We start from the raw sequence: 20,441 nt of genomic DNA, 5'->3' as shown, positions 1-20,441 counted from the left end.
ATAACCTCTTCAGTCGTTAGATTTTTTATTGCAATACATTTACTTTGTCTAGTTATTGTTGTGTATGTCTACAAAATATTGTTGGACAAGGTTTAGCCATTAGTTTTGTTTTTTGTATTTCTAGGATAAGCAGCTTTAAATCTTGTTTGACTCTTCTGAGTTCTTGCTAAGTACTTGTGACCTGGATTGACCATGGTTGGAAACAGGATACTGAGTTTGATGGACCTTCAGTCTGTCCCAGTATTCTAACACTTATGTATAGCACTTAGCTTACTTCCAGCTCCCACAAGCACCATATTACTCAGTGAGGTATATTCTAAGGCCTGGCTTCTCTTCCTGGAGCCTGCAAGGCAGGGGCGTAGCCAGACAGCCAAATTTGGGTGGGCCTGAGCCCAAAAAGGATGGGCACAGAATTCAGTCCCTCCTGCCCCCCCCCCCCCTGCTCTCTGAATTCTGCCTCTTCCCCTACCCTCAAACATAAAATATTAAATATCTGAGCTGGTGGGGATCCCCAAACTGCACCAGCTGAAGATTTCCTCCTTCTCAAGCAGCCAGTGCTCTTCCACACAGCAGATGGCAGCACTTGAGCTGACGCCGCTGACAGTAGTCCGTACATGCTCAGTGCCTCCGCGCGGTGAAAACTGAGCATGTGCAGAGGGGCCAGTGTGTGGTGCCAGCTGCCGTTTGGAAGAGCATTGGCTGCCTGACGAGGAGGAGATTTTTAGCTGGTGGGGTTTGAGGATTCCCACCAGCCACAGCAAGAGAGCCACAATTTTGGGTGGGCTTGAGTCCAAATTAGCCCACCCAGGCCCACCTGTTGCTACGCCACTGCTGCAAGGTCTGGGAATGCATCTGGAGGAAGTCCCAGCCATTGCTCAACAGTGACACCTGCTGACCAGGCTCAGAATGTATGCGGACAGAGAACTGTGTTATTGTCATAGGAGCCACTTCTATGGGCATTTGAGAACCCCTAATATTGAACAAACTCCTCGACTCAAGTCAAGGGAGAGGTCATTTCTATTGGGTTTAATACCTCCAGTGAGCTGGAAAAAATTAGCTCCTGTGATTACTGTTATGGCTAGCCTAAATAGGAAACCACCTTGATACTGTTAATTGAAAGCTAGTTGATCAAAATGAATAAGAGGGTTTAAATGGGTGGAAACCACAGGGAGTTGCCAGTGAATGCCAAGGATAAATCACAGCTCCAGCTGAGACCAGTTCCAACTAAGCTAGAAGCACAAAAGAGTAACAGAAATTGCCAGTCCTAAAGAAAATTCTGTCTCTTTTTTTTGTGTGTGTGTGGGGGAGAGAGAGAGAGAGATAATCTATTTGCTACTTTTAAGCATTCTTTTCCTGATGAACAAGATTTAGCTTAGTTAAAATGCTTTCTTAAAAAAATGCACTTCTTTGTGAACTAAGGAGGGTCTTTCTTGGGTCACAGAGAACAATGGTCCCATAGGAGAAAGCAGTGTCTTGTTTCCAGAAAATAAGGCAACCGTACACCAAGCAACATGCAAAGTTTAATTCCCGATTAGATCTAGGCTATTGTCAGAAGTTTTATTCCGTTCTACGTGGGGGTTTCTTTGTGTTAACATTCAGCACATGCCATTCTCGGATTTCAAATGCTATCCGGGTCATAAAATCATTTCTGTACACATTAGACTGATACATATCATACAGATACTATTGCATGACTGAACTGGCCCATGGCTGCCATGCGAAAGGTCCCCAGTTTGAGGTTAGCTAAGGGTGGCGATACTGAAGAGGCGATGTTCACACCCTTTGGGAGGAGCAGGGAGTCACAGGCGTTGTACTATTTATTTAAAACCATTTATATACCGCTTACTTGGCCAAGTCAATCCAAGTGGTAAATAAAAAATGCAACACAGTCACCAAAAATGTAACAAACATCACAATAAAATAACAGTATTCAGACATAAATAAGCGCTCTGTAAAATCCAGGCCACCACACTTACCACAACTTTATCTGATAGAGAGGAGAAACTATATCTTCTCACAAAGTTTCAAGGACACCACCAGCTCCTCAAACTGCTGGCAAGACAAACATTTTCATGTTTGTTTCCTAAATCTAAGATGGTTAAATTCAACTTTGATAGCTAGAAGCACAATACAGGGTTGCCACAGAAAATGCCCGGGTCCTATACCTAACCCGGTGCATCTCCTGCAATGACGGCACCCACTACCCTTGGCAAGACTCCCTGGCCAGACCAAACTCTCTAGCGCACTGTTGTTCAGCCCATTCCTTGGGGCACATCCAGCCAGTTCAGTTTTCAGGATACTCACAATGAATATGCATGAGACAGATGGTAAGCACATCATATCTCATGCATATTCATTGTGGGTATCCTGAAAACCTAACTGGCTGAGTAGAGCAGCGTTTCCTAGTCCAGTCCTGGAGTACTTCTTGCCAGTCAGGTTTTCGGGATATCCACAATGAATATGTACGAGACAGACTTGCACGCACTGCCCTCTATTATATGCAAATCTCTTTCCCAAGGACAGGACTGGACTTGTGAAACACTGCTCTAGAGAACATAAAGCATCTTAGCTTACAACTTATAAGCAAAGTTCACGCAAAGCTACTACTCCCCTATGGAGGCTCCAGTGCTCTTGGGCTGGGAGGCCATCAATAGGGTATTGCAGTAATCTATTTGTGATGTAACGACCTAGATGAAGTTACCCAGTTCCAGGCTGGAGACCTTTTGGCACAGTTCTGGTTTTGAACTTACATCCCAAAGGAACATGGAATATGTAGTGTCTAATCCTGACCATTGAACCAAGTGCTACAAGTCCCATAATGCATCAGGCACCCAGGACCGGCCATAATCTCCAGCCTGGTACTGGGTAACTTGACACGTCTGTAACTAGCAGACCCATCACCATTTTAAACATGAGATCATACTACACAAGGTGACAAACAGTGGCTGGAGTTAAGGCCCTTGTTTGCAGGATTGCAAAAGAAGCCCTGGTTTGTGGCCCCCAGCAAAGAGCCCATCACTGCAACGCCAGACTAAATACATTAAGAAGGGAATATGACTCAGGTGGAAAATCTCAGGGGTGGTTGCAAATGAGGGGGGGTTCGTAGTGCCAGATCCCAGCCCTGCCTCCAGAGCAGCATGAAAATGAGTTTTAAAAACATACTACTGAGGAACCTTTCACTATCACTACATAGAGGAATAACTTGATACATTAAAAAGCCGACATAAGCTATGTGTCCGGCATGGCGCACACAGACAAAGCAGTAAGGGAAAAGGACTCTTTACCTTCCACATGATTGCAATTATTTCATTGTACATTTCTGAAAATCTGACCTGAAAACACATTTTGATATTATAACAAAAAGTTCTCTTACCAATAAACTAATAATTTTAGATACTGTCGCTCAATGGAACGAGGAGTAGCCTAGTGGCCAGTGCAGTGGACTTTGATCCTGGGGAACTGAGTTCAATTCCCACTGCAGCTTCTTGTGACTTTGGGCAAGTCACTTAACCCTTCGTTGCCCCTGGTACAAAATAAGTACCTATATATATGTAAATCGCTTTGAATGTAGTTGCAAAAACCTCAGAAAGGCAGTATATCAAGGCCCAGTTCCCTTTCCCTATTTGAGATTCTACATGGAATGTTGCTACTATTGGAGATTCTAGATGGAATGTTGCTACTATTGAGATTCTGTTGCTACTATTTGAGATTCTACATGGAATGTTAATGTTGCTATTCCACTAGCAACATTCCATGTAGAAGCCTGCCCTTGCAGATCAGCAATGTGGCTGCGCAGGCTTCTGTTTCTGTGAGTCTGACGTCCTGCATGTATGTGCAGGACGTCAGACTCACAGAAACAGAAGCCTATGTCAGACTCACAGAAACAGAAGCCTGTGCAGCTGCATTGCTGATCTGCAAGCAGGGCCGTGCCTAGGGTCTCTGGCGCCCCCCTGCAGCCTATCAGTTGGCGCCCCCCCCTGCAGACTATCAGTTGGCGGCGGCGGCGGTGGCGGCGGCGGCGGCGCCCCCCCCCCCCCCCCCCGTGAAAATGATCGCTCACCACTTGCCACACTGACAGGAATTGTCAGCAATATTCTTAGAAACAAATTGCTATACATTGCAAAATAAGATAGCAGATGTAAATTCTCAAAGTGGACATATTCCAAACACTAAAATGAAAATAAAATGATTTTTTTCTACCTTTGTTGTCTGGTGACTTTCATTTTCTGATCATGCTGGCCCAGTATCTGATTCTGCTGCTATCTGTCCTCTTAACTCCGTTTCCAGGGCTTCCTTTCCATTTATTTCTTTCCTTTCCTCCTTTCTTCTTCATTTCTGGTCCTCAGTTTCTGCCTATTTTCTTCATCCATGTGCAGTTTTTCTCCTCTCTTCCTTTTCCCTCATTTCATCTCCTTCATCTCTCTTCCCTCCCCTCTATGTCCAGCAATTTCTCCTCTCTCCCTGAGCCCTGCCCTCCCAATCCATGCCCATCCATGCTCCTCTGTCCCCTGCCCCCTCCATTCATCCCTTTCCAGCAATTCCCCTCTCTCCCTGAGCCCTGCCCTGCAATCCATATCCATCCATGCCCATCTGTCCCCTCCATTCATCCCTATCCAGCAATTCCCCTCTCTCCCTGATCCCTGCCCTCCCATCCATGCTCCTCTGTCCCCTGCCCCCTCCATTCATCCCTATCCAGCAATTCCCCTCTCTCCCTGAGCCCTGCCCTGCAATCCATATCCATCCATCCCCTCCATTCATTCCTATCCAGCAATTCCCCTCTCTCCCTGATCCCTGCCCTCCCAATCCATGCCCATCCATGCTCCTCTGTCCCCTGCCCCCTCCATTCATCCCTTTCCAGCAATTCCCCTCTCTCCCTGAGTAACGTAGGAGTGAGGCTGGGTCAAATTCCTCTTTGCCTTTGTTTCATCAGCTCTTATTTTCCTTTCCTTACTCTCTCCTCCTTTGTTCCTCCGAGTCTAGCTTGTTCTCTTCCCATCCCCCCCCCCCCACCCCCCACAGAAATGTCCTCCTTGCCTTCTTTCTTTTCCCCAGCTGGCCTGGTTGGTTCCACGTTCCAGTTCCCCCAACCTGCAGCCTCAAATGTAACTTTCTTTATTCCCCCCCCCCCCCCCCAACACACAGAAATTTCCTTGCCATGTTTTTCCTATCTTCCTCTTTGCCTGTTTCATCAGCTCTTATTTTCCTTTCCTTACTCTCCCCTCCTTCGTTCCTCCGAGTCTAGCTTGTTCTCTTCCCATCCCCCCCCACCCCAGAAATTTCCTCCTTGCCTTGTATTTCTTTTCCTCAGCTGGCCTGGTTGGTTCCACGTTCCAGTTCCCCCAACTGCAGCCTCAATGTAACTTTTTCTTTATCAATATTACAATTAACAACAAGTGTAGGCCAGCCCGCCATAATGAAACGTTAAGGCGAAACCGTCCTTACCAATGCCAATGATGTCCTGACCTTGTCCACCACTCTCTCTAAAAAAACAAAACAAAATGAATGCCGATCCGGCAGACTTGCGGAGCGCTGCAGGAGCAGGCAGCAGCTAATCATCCAGTGATCCAGCAGTGGCGCCGGCTCTCCTCTCTCAGCAGTCAGTGCACTCAACGCGTCGTCGTCGTCCTTCGGAGTCGGACTGCCTGCGAGGCTCCAGGCGCGATGACGTCACGCCGTGCGTCACGCTGGGGCTGTGCTAACAGCCTAAACAGATGAACGACGCAGCGCACGGGAAGGCAGAAGCCAGAGCGAGCCAGCAGCGCATGCGCATATAGGCGCCAACGCGAGAGAGGTTTGTAATGTGTTTTTTAATTTTATTAAACACAGCACTGACTCGGCAGGCGGCGGCGGCGGCGGCGCCCTTGAACATGCGGCGCCCCCCTGCCGTGCTTACCCCGCTTACCGGGTTAGCACGGCCCTGTCTGCAAGGGCAGGCTTCTACGTGGAATGTTGCTAGTGGAGGAGTAGCCTAGTGGTTAGTGCAGCGGACTCTGATTCTGGAGAACTGGGTTCAATTCCCACTGCAGCTCCTTGTGACTCTGGGCAAGTCACTTAACCCTCCACTGCCCCAGGTACAAAATAAGTACCTTTATATATGTCAACCGCTTTGAATGTAGTTGCAAATTACCACAGAAAGGTGGTATATCAAGTCCCATTTCCCTTTCCATCCGTCAACCCCAGTTTTGTCAGCCTTCTTGCAGTCTAGGCAGCCCACTAGCTGCTGACTCTGCCAGGTCTCGTACTGGCTTGTCTTTCCACCCAGAAGGCCAGCATGCACATCAGCGGGCACAGTTATACATACACACACACAGATCCCTGGCTCCAAAAGCCAGTCATCTCTTTCCAGAAGCCTGAGTGCATAACGTTCCAAAAAGCATCTCATGGCAACCACCCCAAATTAGAACTATATTGCCCTGTGAAGTTTTGGAGCCATTGCATAGAGAACTATCAGTCCACAGGGCACTCGCTATGAAAAACTACAGGGTTACAAGGTCTCTGCTCCAGAAGCATGTACCATGTTATTTATTTATTTTTATATTTGTACCCCGCGCTTTCCCACTCATGGCAGGCTCAATGCGGCTTACATGGGGCCATGGAGGGTTAAGTGACTTGCCCAGAGTCACAAGGAGCTGCCTGTGCCTGAAGTGGGAATCAAACTCAGTTCCTCAATTCCCCAGGACCAAAGTCCACCACCCTAACCACTAGGCCACTCCTCCACTGTTGCTACTATTTGAGATTCTACATGGAATGTTGCTATTCCACTAGCAACATTCCATGTAGAAGTCGGCCCTTGCAGATCACCAATGTGGCCGCGCATGCTTCTGCATGGAATGTTGCTAGTGAAATAGCAACATTCCATGTAGAATCTCCAATAGTAGCAACATTCCATGTAGAATCTCCAATAGTATCTATTTTATTTTTGTTACATTTGTACCCTGCGCTTTCCCACTCATGGCAGGCTCAATGCGGCTGACATGGGGCAATGGAGGGTTAAGTGACTTGCCCAGAGTCACAAGGAGCTGCCTGTGCCTGAAGTGGGAATCAAACTCAGTTCCTCAATTCCCCAGGACCAAAGTCCACCACCCTAACCACTAGGCCACTCCTCCACTCAAAGGCTCCCTTTATCCCAAAGTAATCTAATTACTTAATTAGGGCTTTCCCCCAACAAAAGGGAATTCAGCTGTAAGAAAAGGGCCTGAAAAACATCCATCCATGTGATTCAGCCCACTCAATGGTACACTAAGCAAACAAGGGCTTTAGCTAGCACACCAGGAAGCCAAGAGTCAGGGTGGCACAATGAGAACAGGGCAAGGTATTCTGCTCTTAGTACAGCCTTGGCCAGACCTTCTTTTCAAAACTCATTAAGCTGCAATACTTCACTACACAATTAAACACAATAAAACGTTGCTTTTTTTACACGTAGAGATGCCCAGGTCCCTCCCTCATACGCTTGTCCATTCTTTTTTTATTTAATTTTATCATTTTACTTAATTACAGTCACATTTATCACATAAATGTAAGGAAATACAGAAATTAATATAAAAAGGAAAACATTTTCTCTCAACAATATATATTTGCATAATTGTCCACAATTGGAAGATCCAAGATCAGGAAAACAATCTTAAAGAAAATAAGAAAAACTCAAAACGGTTAATCTTACACTTCACATTTTCTGAGGGAGGAAGGTTAATCGGTTGCAGCCGGTACAGTGGTAACTGAAGGAAGTTGCTGCAGAGGATTCTTCATCTGTTTCCACAAACTCTTATAATTTCTTAGGTTCAAACAAATAAGTAATAAGGAAATAAAACACTTACAAGGGAATCGCGCTAGGAAGGTCCCACCTAGGGCAATGATTCCTGGCTTAAAAGCCAAGACTTCACACCTCCCAGTCTGCGATTCCCTTGATGTGTCAGGAAATATATTCATCTTTGAACCCAAAAAACTATCAACCATATATCGGAAATACAATTTCAAAACGTTGTTCCTATCTAATCAAAGACGAAAATCACTAATAATATATCTATAACTTCTGAATTTTCCAAAATGTCAGGTAAACATCTCTTTTCTCTGAAAGAAGATTTTAAAGGAAATATAATTTTAGTCACCAAAAGGTGGCTCTCAGAAGGTATTAGCAAGCTTGTCCATTCTTATCTAAGCAGAGAGAGGCTTTCATTTATTCATTATTATTATCCAGGTGTCCACGTTTAAACTAAGGGAAGCCCTGGAGAAGGAGGAGCTGCAGCTTTTTGACTGACTTGCTCTTTGAAAGAAGGAAGAAAGTTAGTCCCTCCTAATCCCTAATCTACTGAGAAAGAAAGCGTCAGAGGAGAGGAAAGACATTCTAAAGAGCTGTCCCAAAACACAAATAAATACATTAAAAAAAAAAAGGCAGGTCTGTAGGAGGAAGAGAATTCATTGTCAGTGCTCCGGAAAAGAAAAGCGCATATCCTAGAATGGTAACGGGTGTATACGGAAATAATGCACAGAACCAGCTCAAACGGTAGCCAGGAGGTTTAGCAATAAACGGCGAAACTAAATTCACCAACTTCAAATGACATATTTGTTCTCTTTTGCACAGATTGAGGAACAAACGCTCACTACCTACTTTTAAACCGGAATCAGAGATATTGCCTCGTGTTTCACTTCACTATCACACATACAAGACGTTCCCCCGTTAGATGCTGTCATGCGTCCAAAATACAAACGTGAGTTTGGCCAACCCAGTCTTCAGAGCTGGGCCGAGGCTAATCCCAGGATTAACTTCACCTTAATGTTTGCTGTCACTAAGAAGTATTCCGGATAAAGGCAAAAAAACACAGAATCCCAAAACTAAGTGCTAAGCAGACACGGAAGCAAACATTATCATGCAATTTCAATCGGACTCTCAAAAAGCTTTGCCTAAAAGATTCAAATATTATTTGAAAACCCCGTTACCGGTGCCGCTGTCTCCCCCAATTTAGGACACGTCGTTCCTGCCCGGGCGGACGGAGAGGATTAGATGTGTGACAGCAGCCAGGGTGGTTTCCAGCTTTCTGTTTCCAGATGTTTTTTGGGGGGGGAGGGGCAGTCTTTGGCTCCCCCTCCTTCCTGAGGGGGCCCTCCCGGTCACGGCCGGGGAAAAGGGAACGTTATGATTGGATTCCCGGAGCCCCAGCCAAATCGCAGCTCACTTTTCACTTTCTGTCCTGGAATTTTATTTCTTCCTGCTTTCTTCCATTCCTTAAGGTGATTTGTAAGATCCAGGGGGACTTTCCATGAGACAGCAGAGGTCTATCGAGAATTAGGCGCGCACTGCACACAAGCACCGATTCACTAATCTGCAGCACTGCAACCTGAGAAGGTTCCAGCACTAAGAATATAAGACCACAAGGCTTGCCATACAATCAGACCAGCCCAGTACCCTGCTTCCGACAGCCAGCAGTCCAGGAACCCAAAGAGTAACGAGACTCCTTGCAGTGGCTTTTCCTGATCTGCCTAATAATGGTGTATGGACTTTTCCTTCAGGAATGTGTGCAAACCTTTGATTTTTAGTAATACAACTCAAGAAAACAATCTATTATTATTGGAAACCAAATAATACAAAGTTTTAAAAAGAAAAAAAAACCCATAATATACATAGAGAAGCATTTTCAATAAAACATCTAAGTCCGATTTTGGATGTTTGGCAAAAAAAATGTCCAAAAATCAAATGGTGAACATAGCCATTTTCAAACCTGAAAAACATCTTTTTTTTTTTTTATTTGAAAATTGCCTCTTTTTTTAGACATTTTGTGTTCAGTGCATTTTTATTTTGGGACCATTTTGGAGGAGAAAAACAGCTCCAAAACAAGCCATCAGGATGTCTCGGGGCCATCGTTCTGAGTAGACTGGCCACACAAACTTCCCAGCAGAGCAGTGGCCCAGTCTAGGGGGCACTGCAGTAGGTACATTTCTCACCATATAACCTGCTTATATTGTACAGCGAGCTCTCCGGGAACAGAGGGAAACCCTACTGTACACCACTACAACAGCTCTCAAGTTTCCAGGTGTCACCGATATGTAGGTGCAGTAGGTATTTAGTGGTTTTTGGAGGGCTCACTCATTCCATCACAAGTGTACCACTCAGAGTGGCCTGGGTCCCCTTCTCTACAGTTCACTGCACTGACCATTAGGTTACTCCAGGGACCTACCTGCTGCTCTAATAGGAATGACCATCGTATGTGAAGCTGTGATAGAACCTGGTATGTACTGTCACATCTTAGAGGGAAGGGGGTCTGTGACTATTGGGAGAGTAAGGGGGTTATGTCTTAATCCCTCCAGTGGTCATTTGGTCATTTAGGGGGACTTTTAGGTCACTTATTCATAACTGAAACATGTCTAGCCACAAACATCTTAATTTTGGCCCTAGACATTTCATTTTGTTCCATTATTGCAGAAAAATGTCAGAAGTTAAAAGGGTAATCTGCACAGGGTAGGTCGATCCATGCTTCTCCTACTGTACATGGTGGTCTCCAGTCTGCTAGCTGAATACGATCCTGGTGAAGTGGACCCAAAAACAATCCCTTCAGTCCCTGGACAGGAAAGACTTCACGGGAGACAGAGAATCCAAAGGCATAACATTATATACATTCAAAAATTACAAGGTGGCACTGACACCTAAACTCAATCATTTTTTCACATGATGTACAAATGATCCAGGCTTCTGGAACATAACAAGAGGAATCCTAGCTGGAAAAGTCCACATTCAGAGCAGCCTATTCAAGAAAAAAACTTAACACAGCTTTTCCAGAGAGCCTTCCTGGGCTTCCTAGCCCATTCTGACTAAATAACCTGGAGTTAACCTGATCCCAAATGAGGCTGGGAATAAGCATGAGAAAGAGTTATTCTTTGGCTACTAATTTGCACTTCAGATGAACACTGCCACAGAATTAAAAACAAAATCCAGAGAGTATAGGTAAAACTGAAAATCTCGCTGGGATTCTCACATGCAGTAGGACTCTGGCGCACTCTGCTGGATGAATGATATAATGCAGGCAATAGAGACATGCACGTGTGCGTTTGCAGGTGCTACCACTTAACAGAAACTCAACATTTATGTGTAAATTATATGGAGTCACAAAGCCAGGGGCGTAGCCAGACACCCAATTTTGGATGGGCCTGGGCCAAAGATGGGTGGGCAGAAGAACCCCACCCCATCCCACAGGTGATTTGGTCTCTCCTTCTCTCGCCTTCATGCCATATGGTCTCTCAAATATCCCCCCTCTCCTGCACACCTTTTAAATTGCAGATTTTCACGGGCAATAAGCAGCAACTAATACACAGTACTCATGTTGGTCCCACATCCTTCCCACTGATGCAGCTTCCTGTTTCTGCATAGGCGGGAATGTCAGGAAGTATTTTTTCAACGGAGAGAGTGGTGGATGCTTGGAATGCCCTCCCGCGGGAGGTGGTGGAGAGGAAAACGGTAACGGAATTCAAACATGCGTGGGATAAACATAAAGGAATCCTGCTCAGAAGAAATGGATCCTCAGGAGCTTAGCCGAGATTGGGTGGCAGAGCTGGTGGTGGGAGGCGGGGCTGGTGGTTGGGAGGAGGGGATAGTGCTGGGCAGACTTGTACGGTCTGTGCCCTGAAAATGACAGTTACAAATCAAGGTAAGATACACAAAAAGTAGCACATATGAGTTTGTTTGTTGGGCAGACTGGATGGACTGGGCAGGTCTTTTTCTGCCGTCATCTATGTTATGTCAGAGAGGAAGGCTTTGTGGCCGGTTTGAGCAGTATGTATCAGTCGCTGCTTCCTGCAGGCGAAGATCTGCTATTTATAAGGTATGCAGGAGGGGCAGTTGTTGGGAGTTTTCAGCTTGGGAATCTCTGCCGGCCACATCATAGGTGTGCTGCTACTGGTGGACCTGAGCTCACAGTGGGTGGGCCTGAGACCACCCAAGCCCACCCTTAGCTACGCCACTGCACAAAGCTCTGTGATTTCAGAAGTACTAAAAAAAAAATCTGTCCACCAAATTAGTGCCTCATTTTAAACATATAGTTTCTCTTTCCAGTTACATCTGTTTTCTGTTATCAGTTAAAGAGTGTACTGGATTTCATCCATTCTACTACTACTACTTAACATTTCTATAGCTCTACAAGGCATACGCTGCCCATACACAAAAAGACAGTCCCAGCTCAAAGAGCTTTCAATCTAGATAAGACAGGCAGACAGACAGAACAATTAAGGGTAAGGGATAGAGGTGAGGATAAAAGGACAGGGCAAATCTGGCTTTCCTTGCTTCATTCATTTCATCACTGAAATGTTCAAGCTTACCATCCCTGCGGATTTAACTCATATGCCCCCATTCCTTCCCTCACTCCCCCCCCCCCCCCCCCCCCCGCATTTAAAAGAGTGCAGCATATTAAAGAGCCTTAACTTTGGCCCCAAAAATAGAAAGGTGCAGTTTATTTTGTGGATACTAACGAGGCAGGCATTATCCAAATGCAAAAGTATCTGCTTACTTGCAGCAGGAACTCAAAACCTTAATCACCTCTTCCTGGAGTGTAATAAACATTTTTGTTTTAATGCACAGGTGCTCAGAGTATCAGTTCTCGAGGGCCATAACCGAGTCAGGTTTTCAGGATTTCCCCAATGAATATGCGTGAGATCTATTTTCATACAATGGATGCACTGCAAGCAAATAGATCTCACGCATTTCATTGGGGAAATCCGGAGAACCCAAGTGGGTTGCAGCCCTTGGGGACCAACATTGAGCACCCCTGCTTTAATGCATCTGTGAAGCACATATTTTGCTGTTTTGCATATCCTTGTATCCTGAACATAAATTTTGTATTCACGTTATTACAAGTTAGTTTACATGACAGCTGTGCACTGCTTCACTAGTCAAGAGTCCTCTTAGCATGTATTAAGGCTTGTGACAATGTTAAATGCACTTTAGTACCTTGGTCCTTAACAGTGAATTATTTTTTTTTTTAGAGTATTTTGAAATTCATTTTATAGCATGGTCTCTGATGGTGATCCATCGTTAACTTAATTTGATTCAATATATCTCTCTATATAAAAGGCACCACCAACGTTCTATGAAGCCTCCAGCCGGAAGTGTGAAGGGGGAGAGATATCCGGTTTCCCCATGAGTGTCTGCCCCGCCCTCTCTGTAACACAAACAAAGCACGAAATCAAATCGCTCTCTCTGTAACAGTGAAGGACTCAGAGGGGGAAGGGGAGAGAGGGCAGAGGGCAGGGACACACACACTCCCACATGCACACAGAAGAAAACCTTGCTAGCCCCCGTTTCATTTGCATCAGAAACGGGGCTTTTTTACTAGTAGTACATAAGTAATGCCACACTGGGAAAAGACCAAAGGTCCATCGAGCCCAGCATCCTGTCCACGATAGCGGCCAATCCAGGCCAAGGGCACCTGGCAAGCTTCCCAAACGTACAAACATTCTATACATGTTGTTCCTGGGATTGTGGATTTTTGTGCTAAATGCATCTCTATAAAAGAGTGATCAGGACACAACCATATCTGACCTACTTTCGGACTGGAAATTGCCTTTCTTGTTTTTATTTATTTGAGGAACATTTACTCTAATAACAGAAGATAATTTACAATAGTACATAAAACAATTAAGAAAAGAACAATAGTACAGTTCATGCACTGGGTTTGTTTGTTTGTTTGGTTTTTTTTTTCAAATTTAGGTTGGTTCATTCAGTGAAGTCTTGTTTTGATAATAAAGCTCTTTGCATCTTGCTTCATTCTTTAGTGATAGGAAGCCTGGAATATTGTAACACCCTTTTTCCTGACGTTCATCTGACCAAAAGTAAAGAGGTTACAACTGGTGCAGAATACCGCTGACAAATTGATTTGAGAGGCTGCCCATTGAGACCACATTATTCCGCTTTTAAAAGTTGAACACTGCCTCCCAGTGCCTTGTCCATAGGATTCGGTTAAATACTTTTGCTCTTTTTCTGTCTTGACTTCTTCATCCGTATGTATCATGGAACAATTTGATGAACAGATTCATCTTGCTGTTACTCAGAATTCTGGTTTTGAGTTTGCGGGGCTTACATTGGTGGACTGCCTTCCTACAATGTTTGAGGCTGGACAGCTCCTATGTCAAATTTTAAAATGACACTTAAGACCTTTTACAGATATACTGGGAAAGGGGACTTGATATACCACCTGTCTATGGTTTTTGCAACTATATTCAAAGTGGTTTATGTACTTATTTGTACCTGGGGCAATGGAGGGTTAAGTGACTTGCCCAGAGTCACAAGGAGCTGCAGTGGAAATTCAACCCAGTTCCCCAGGAGCAAAGTCCGCTGCACTAACCACTAGGCCACTCCTCCACTGCACTGATTGTTTAGCGTCATTTATGGTGAGGGTTGGTCGGGGCGTGTGCCGGATGTGTGCATAATCTGCAGGATTCTTTTTAAAATTTCTATTCTATTGATTTGGTGGCTTTCTTTTTCTATTTTTATTAGTTTACTAGTAAACAAAGGCCCGTTTCTGAGCGCAATGAAACGGGCGCTAGCAAGGGTTTCATGGCTGCATGGCTCATCGCTCTTTTACCTGGTTCGTGTTGTGCACTGCTGCTGTTTCCGTTGTAGCTCTGTGTGGGTGGCGGTTTTTGTGCCCCGCCCTCGACGTCATTGCGTTTTGACGCGAGGGCGGGGCAGAGCTACAGTGTGGAAATCCGGAGTTTGTGGCCTGGATCGTTGGAGGTGAGAATCTGCTCCGCCCTCAACGTCATAATGTTTGACGCGAGGGCGGGGCCCAGAGACTGTGATTTTCGTGGCTTCAGAGCTTCGAACATACGAACCTTGGCTTCAGTGACGTCAGCAGACAATAGAATGTTGAGGGTGAGTTTTATATAGATTTTGTTGTAAACAGTGTAGATACAAATTACATGGCATATCAAGTTTCAATAAACTTGGAATAGGAAAATCACCCAAAAGATAAATTAAAAAAAAAAAGTCATTCATCAGCCATACAGTAGTGCTTTAAAATTCAGATTTTGGTCTCTTTCATAAAACTTTCATAGTCCTTCATCCAACATAGTCATGGAGGCTGTCCACAATCTTAGGACTAATGTGGGAAAAATGCTTGATTTCTAGTGGTATCCAAAAAATGTATTGATTTCCCAGGAATCACAAGCCAATCCTGTGAGTTTCTTAGTAACTGGCCTAGTACATATAGCCCTAATCTGTCCACCTGTTTGTCCTCGGCTTTGGTGCCAAAAGCAACCTAAAATCCAGGTTCAGGCATGCTTCAGTTTCAGCCAAAAATGTCAGTGCATTTTCAGCTGAAACTGAACAACTCTCTGCCTGCTGTTCTCTCACCACCCAAAGGCCTTCCCTGAGCCTACCTTTAAAAGGTCTAGTGGTCTCTTTGGGACAGGAGCGATCCTCAGTTACTCCTGTCTATGCTGGCTCTGTATTCAAAACGATCACCTCACCTTCGCACACTCACCTTGCTCTGCCCCTTCTTATAACCTATTCTGCTCCTCATTCCCCGTGGCTCACTCTTAGCTTGCTCTGCCCCTTCCCTCCATGGAGTATTCACCTTGCTGTGTCTCCCCTTTCACCCTCTCCATGGCACACTCACTTGCTCTGCCTCCCCTCACCCTCTTTATGGCACTCTTACCTTTGAAAATGGCAGCACGTGACTCCACATGGTGCATCCTGGGATGCATCAAGTGAGATCAATCTGCCAAACAAGGGAATTTTTCCATGATTTGGTAGTCTTTACCCAGACTACCATGGGGTAGGGTTAAATGGTCATTTCCTTCAATGGAGGAGAGTGAACAGTGGAGTGCCGCAGAGATCTGTACTGGGACTGGTACTATTTAACATATTTATAAATGACTAGTAAAAAAGCCCCGTTTCTGATGCAAATGAAACGGGGGCTAGCAAGGTTTTCTTCTGTGTGCATGTGGGAGTGTGTGTGTCCCTGCCCTCTCTCCTCTCTGTCCCTTCGCCCCTCGGAGTCGAGTCCTTCAGTGTTAAGTTTCCTGCTGTGCTGTGTTTGTGTTACACAGATAATGAGGGCTTCTGCCCTCTCTCCCCTCCCCCCTATGAGTCCTTCACTGTTACAGAGAGAGCGATTTGATTTTGTGCTTTGCTGTATTTTCCTTCAGTTTGTGTTACAGAGAGAGCGAGGGCGGGGCAGACACTCATGGGGAAACCGGATATCTCTCCCCCTTCACACTTCCGGCTGCAGGCTTCATTAGAACGCTGGTGGTGCCTTTTATATATAGAGATATGGAAACTGGAACGATGAGTGAGGTGATCAACTTTGCAGATGATACAAAACTATTCAAGGTTGTTAAAACACATGCGGACTGTGAAATATTGCAGGAAGACCTTAGGAAACTGGAAGACTGGGCGTCCAAATGGCAGATATAATTTAACGTGGACAAATGCAAGGTGATGCACATTGGACAGAATAATCCGAATCACAGTTACTTGATGCTAAGGTCCACCTTGGGGGTCAGCGCTCAAGATCTGGGTGTCATTGTAGATAATACGCTGAAATCTTCTGCTCAGTGTGCAGCGGCGGCCAAAAAAGCAAACAGGATGTTATGAATTATTAGAAAAGGGATGGTGAATAAGACCGAAAATACTATAATGCCTTTGTATCACTCCATGGTGTGTCCGCACCTTGAGTATTGCGTTCAGTTCTGGTCGCCATATCTCAAAAAAAGATATAGCGGAATTAGAAAAGGTTCAAAGAAGAGCGACTAAAATGATAAATGGGATGGAACTCCTCTCGTATGAGGAAAGGCTAAAGAGGTTAGGGCTCTTCAGCTTGGAAAAGAGATGGCTGAGAGGAGATATGATTGAGGTCTACAAGATCCTGAGTGGTGTAGAACGAGTAGAAGTAAATCAATTTTGTACTCGTTCCAAAAGTACAAAGACTAGGGGACACCCGAGGACTTAACGGCTGTGTTTGGGGTGTGGCAACCCCAGCAGTCACAGACTGTGTTTGGCCTACTGCCAGAGGCCGCTGACTGAATATACTGAACTGCAGAAGTTTCCCTACTCTGTATCTTGGGCCTTGTGAAAGGAACAGGCCCAAGATTTCCCTTGAATGCTTAATTTTGGATTCACCCCTTTGTCCGGCTGTATTATTTCACCAGCCTGTGCCCAACCCACACTGGTGGTGTCACATACAGAAACAAAAATAAATAAATCCATACAACCTCCCCCCCCCCCCCCCCCCCCTCAGCTTCTGTGAAGGGGCACAATCAGCTTTTGCAGCTTGCAGGTTTTTCAGTGAGGAGGGTCCACAAGATTAGCATGCACTAGAAATTGACACGGGGACAAAGTTTGTCCCTGTGAGCTCTGTATTCATCCCCACCCCCACTAGCTCTGTCTTCATCCTGTCCCCATCTCCACCCCATACTACTACTACTACTACTATTTAGCATTTCTATTTCAATGGAAAGCAATGGAAGTAAAACCCGGCTGGCTCAATCCGTCCTCCTTTTTCTGGAGCCATATGGTAACCCTACCCATGGGTCCAGCACCTTTCTCACTTCCCTCCAGCTCCTCCTCCTCCTCCCATGGGTCCAGCATCTTTCTCCCTTCTATCCAGCCCCTTCCTTCTCCCATGGGTCCAGGACCTTTCTCTCTTCCCTCCGGCTCCCTCCTTCCATGAGTCCAGCACCTTTCTCCCTTCCCTCTGGCCCCCTCCTCCAATGGGTCCAGCACCTTTCTCCCTCCTCCCCCACCCCCCACGAGTCCAGCCAGCACCTCTTTCCCCCTTCCCGTCCTCCTCCCTGTGGGTCTGTGATCTCTTTCTACCCACTGCTTGTAGCTCACATATTCCTGCCATATATTAACAGGCCCAACAGCAATTTACACATGGTCTTCCTTCTGCTATGTCCCGCCCTCTCTAAAGCAACTTCCTGTTTAGTGGTCAAAACAGGAAGTTGCAGTAGAGAGGATGGGACCCAGCAGAAGGAAGGCCACGTCACCAGCCTGTGTGAATTGCTGCCAGGCTGCAGAAACATGTAAGTTACAAGCAGCGGGTAGAAAGGGGTCAGAGATCCATGGGGAGGAGGACAAGAACAAGGCTTTTTACCATTCCCATGGGGCAGTAAAAAGTTTTGCTTCCGAAGTTCTGCATTTGCGGTAATTCTGATTGCAGTGCTACCGTTACCATGTCATTCTCTATAATGCATCACACAAGGAAGAAACTGCAGTATCCACAGCAGCAAAAGTTGTTCCAAAATCAAAAAGTTTGCTAAAGAAAAATATGCAGGAAAAATTCCAAAGACAAATGGTACTTATGCTAATAGCCAAGTTCAACACAGCAACAAAACCGATAATCCCAAGCAGTAATACAATTATTCAGCATGGGCTTTTGTTGGTGAAATTTCATCCTCTCACAGAATTCCAACCATTCTATGATGTTAGGGTTTCTCCAATTCAGAGTCTGACTCCAATAACTGATCTTCCAGATTAACAAAAAAAATCCTCTGAGCACCAAAATCTGTACCCCATGCAGCAAGATGAGATCCTTACCCTACAGGGTCTCACTGCCGGACTTTTCTTTCCTAGGAGCAGAGCTTTTTCAGAGAAGGGTTCCTCACTTTCTAAAGTCATAGACTGCTCCTTGGTGAGATTCCGCTGCTTTACAAGCAGGTTAATACCCCAACAGAAACAAAAATTAAGGATTTGATTCCTAACATGATTCTCAATATTCAGTGAGTCTGGTCCAATTTCCTCGCATACAGCTCCACAGCCCTTGACCTTGGTTCTGAACCACCTGAGGGGAAAGAAGACAGAAATTCCTCAACTCACTTAGGGGCCTTTTTACTAGGCTGCATTAGAATATGGGCTTAACGTGTTTTAACACAGGATTTCCCACTTGCTAAACCCATTTCTAATGCAGCGCCTTAAGTATTTTAAACTGGGCAAGCTAGACCCGCCCACTGGCTGGCTCCTTCCGCAATTAACGCCCTTAACCAAGGATGTTAGATTGAGAACAGCAGACAGCATGACAAAACATTTGAAGCCAAGTAGGTTAATCTCTGTTTCCTCTCCCCCGCGCAGCCATCTTCCACATACACTCAAAACAAAAGCAAACATACCAATGAGCTAGCTGCTGCATCCACGTTGTTGTTCTTTATTGTTGGTAGCATTTTTATTTAATCTCACTTAGATTTTCAAACATGCCAGCTTCTGCAGCGTACGGGTGTACACAGAAGTATAACAATGGAATAACTTTTCATACATATAGAAATGATTTATAGTAGTAGTAGTAATAATTTGTTATAAATTGTAATCAGTGTGTCAAATGGAGGGGCTGGTTATAGGAACACCCTAGCATGTGTTATATTCGTGCAGAGATTTTTTTTTCTCCTGGTAAAGGGCCACTAAAACGCATATCATATGATGAGAATCAGGTTCTCAACATTGTTTCTATTTATTTATTTATAACATTTATATCCCATATTAAGTATGAATTAGGTTGAAACCTGGGAGCATTTACAAATGTTTTTTTCCCTGTGCCTAGATCAAAAGAGAAAGATGGTCTGTGGGAACTTGCTCCTTTTGATTTGTGAACTGCAGTGGTATATTATAAAAATGCACTTAATATTGTTTACTACTACTATTTAAAAGAGAGATATTGAATAAAGAGGGCAGAGTTACCTTCATGCAGAAGTCCCAAGTCAGTCTAAAAATGCCAACATTTTCCAGTTCTGTGATATATATTTATTTCTTCTTCGTCTGTTTGTTTTTTAAAGGTATGTTGGTTTTTTTTTTTTTTTTTTGGGGGGGGGGGGGAAGGGTTAATCTTTGTCTGTGTTAAGTAGTAGTAGTAGTAGTAGTAGTAGTCTCCCGGCTGTGTGTTTGTATATAGATGAGTCCCGAGAATAATGATGGCTAAAGGAAAGCAGCAGTAGAACAGATGTAGCTGAATGACATTGACATTTATTCTTTGTTGTAAGACCTGAGTAAATCATTTGTTAGCTTCTTGTTTAAAATTAACCAAATCTGGTAGAGGGGAAATGAGTCAGCAAACAAAATCTAGCTTTATAACTATTAGCTGGTTGATATGCAGCAGAAGTTAACCACATGAATGTCAAGCTTCCTAATATGATAACAGCATTTTCTCAGATAATACCCAAATGCAAACACAATTATAATGATAAGTAATTAGTTGTTAATGTTACTGAATTATATTATTCTGTCTCACTGTATTTCCAGTTTTGGCACAGTATAAGTCATCACAAGTCAAAATATAAGAAAACCAATGGACTGCATTAGAGGCGGATAGCCCATTTAATTATATTTAAACAAATGAGAGATCTGAATGAAATAAAATATTTACTTGTATTATTTTGACTTATGAAAACCACTTATCCCTGAAACATACTCAAAATAGAATAATCCATTTGTACAAAAGAGATAGTAACATAGTAGATGACGGCAGAAAAAG

Source organism: Microcaecilia unicolor, chromosome 7 (genome assembly GCF_901765095.1).
Source record: "Microcaecilia unicolor chromosome 7, aMicUni1.1, whole genome shotgun sequence".
Taxonomy (NCBI): domain Eukaryota; kingdom Metazoa; phylum Chordata; class Amphibia; order Gymnophiona; family Siphonopidae; genus Microcaecilia; species Microcaecilia unicolor.
This window is presented reverse-complemented; position numbering follows the sequence as displayed.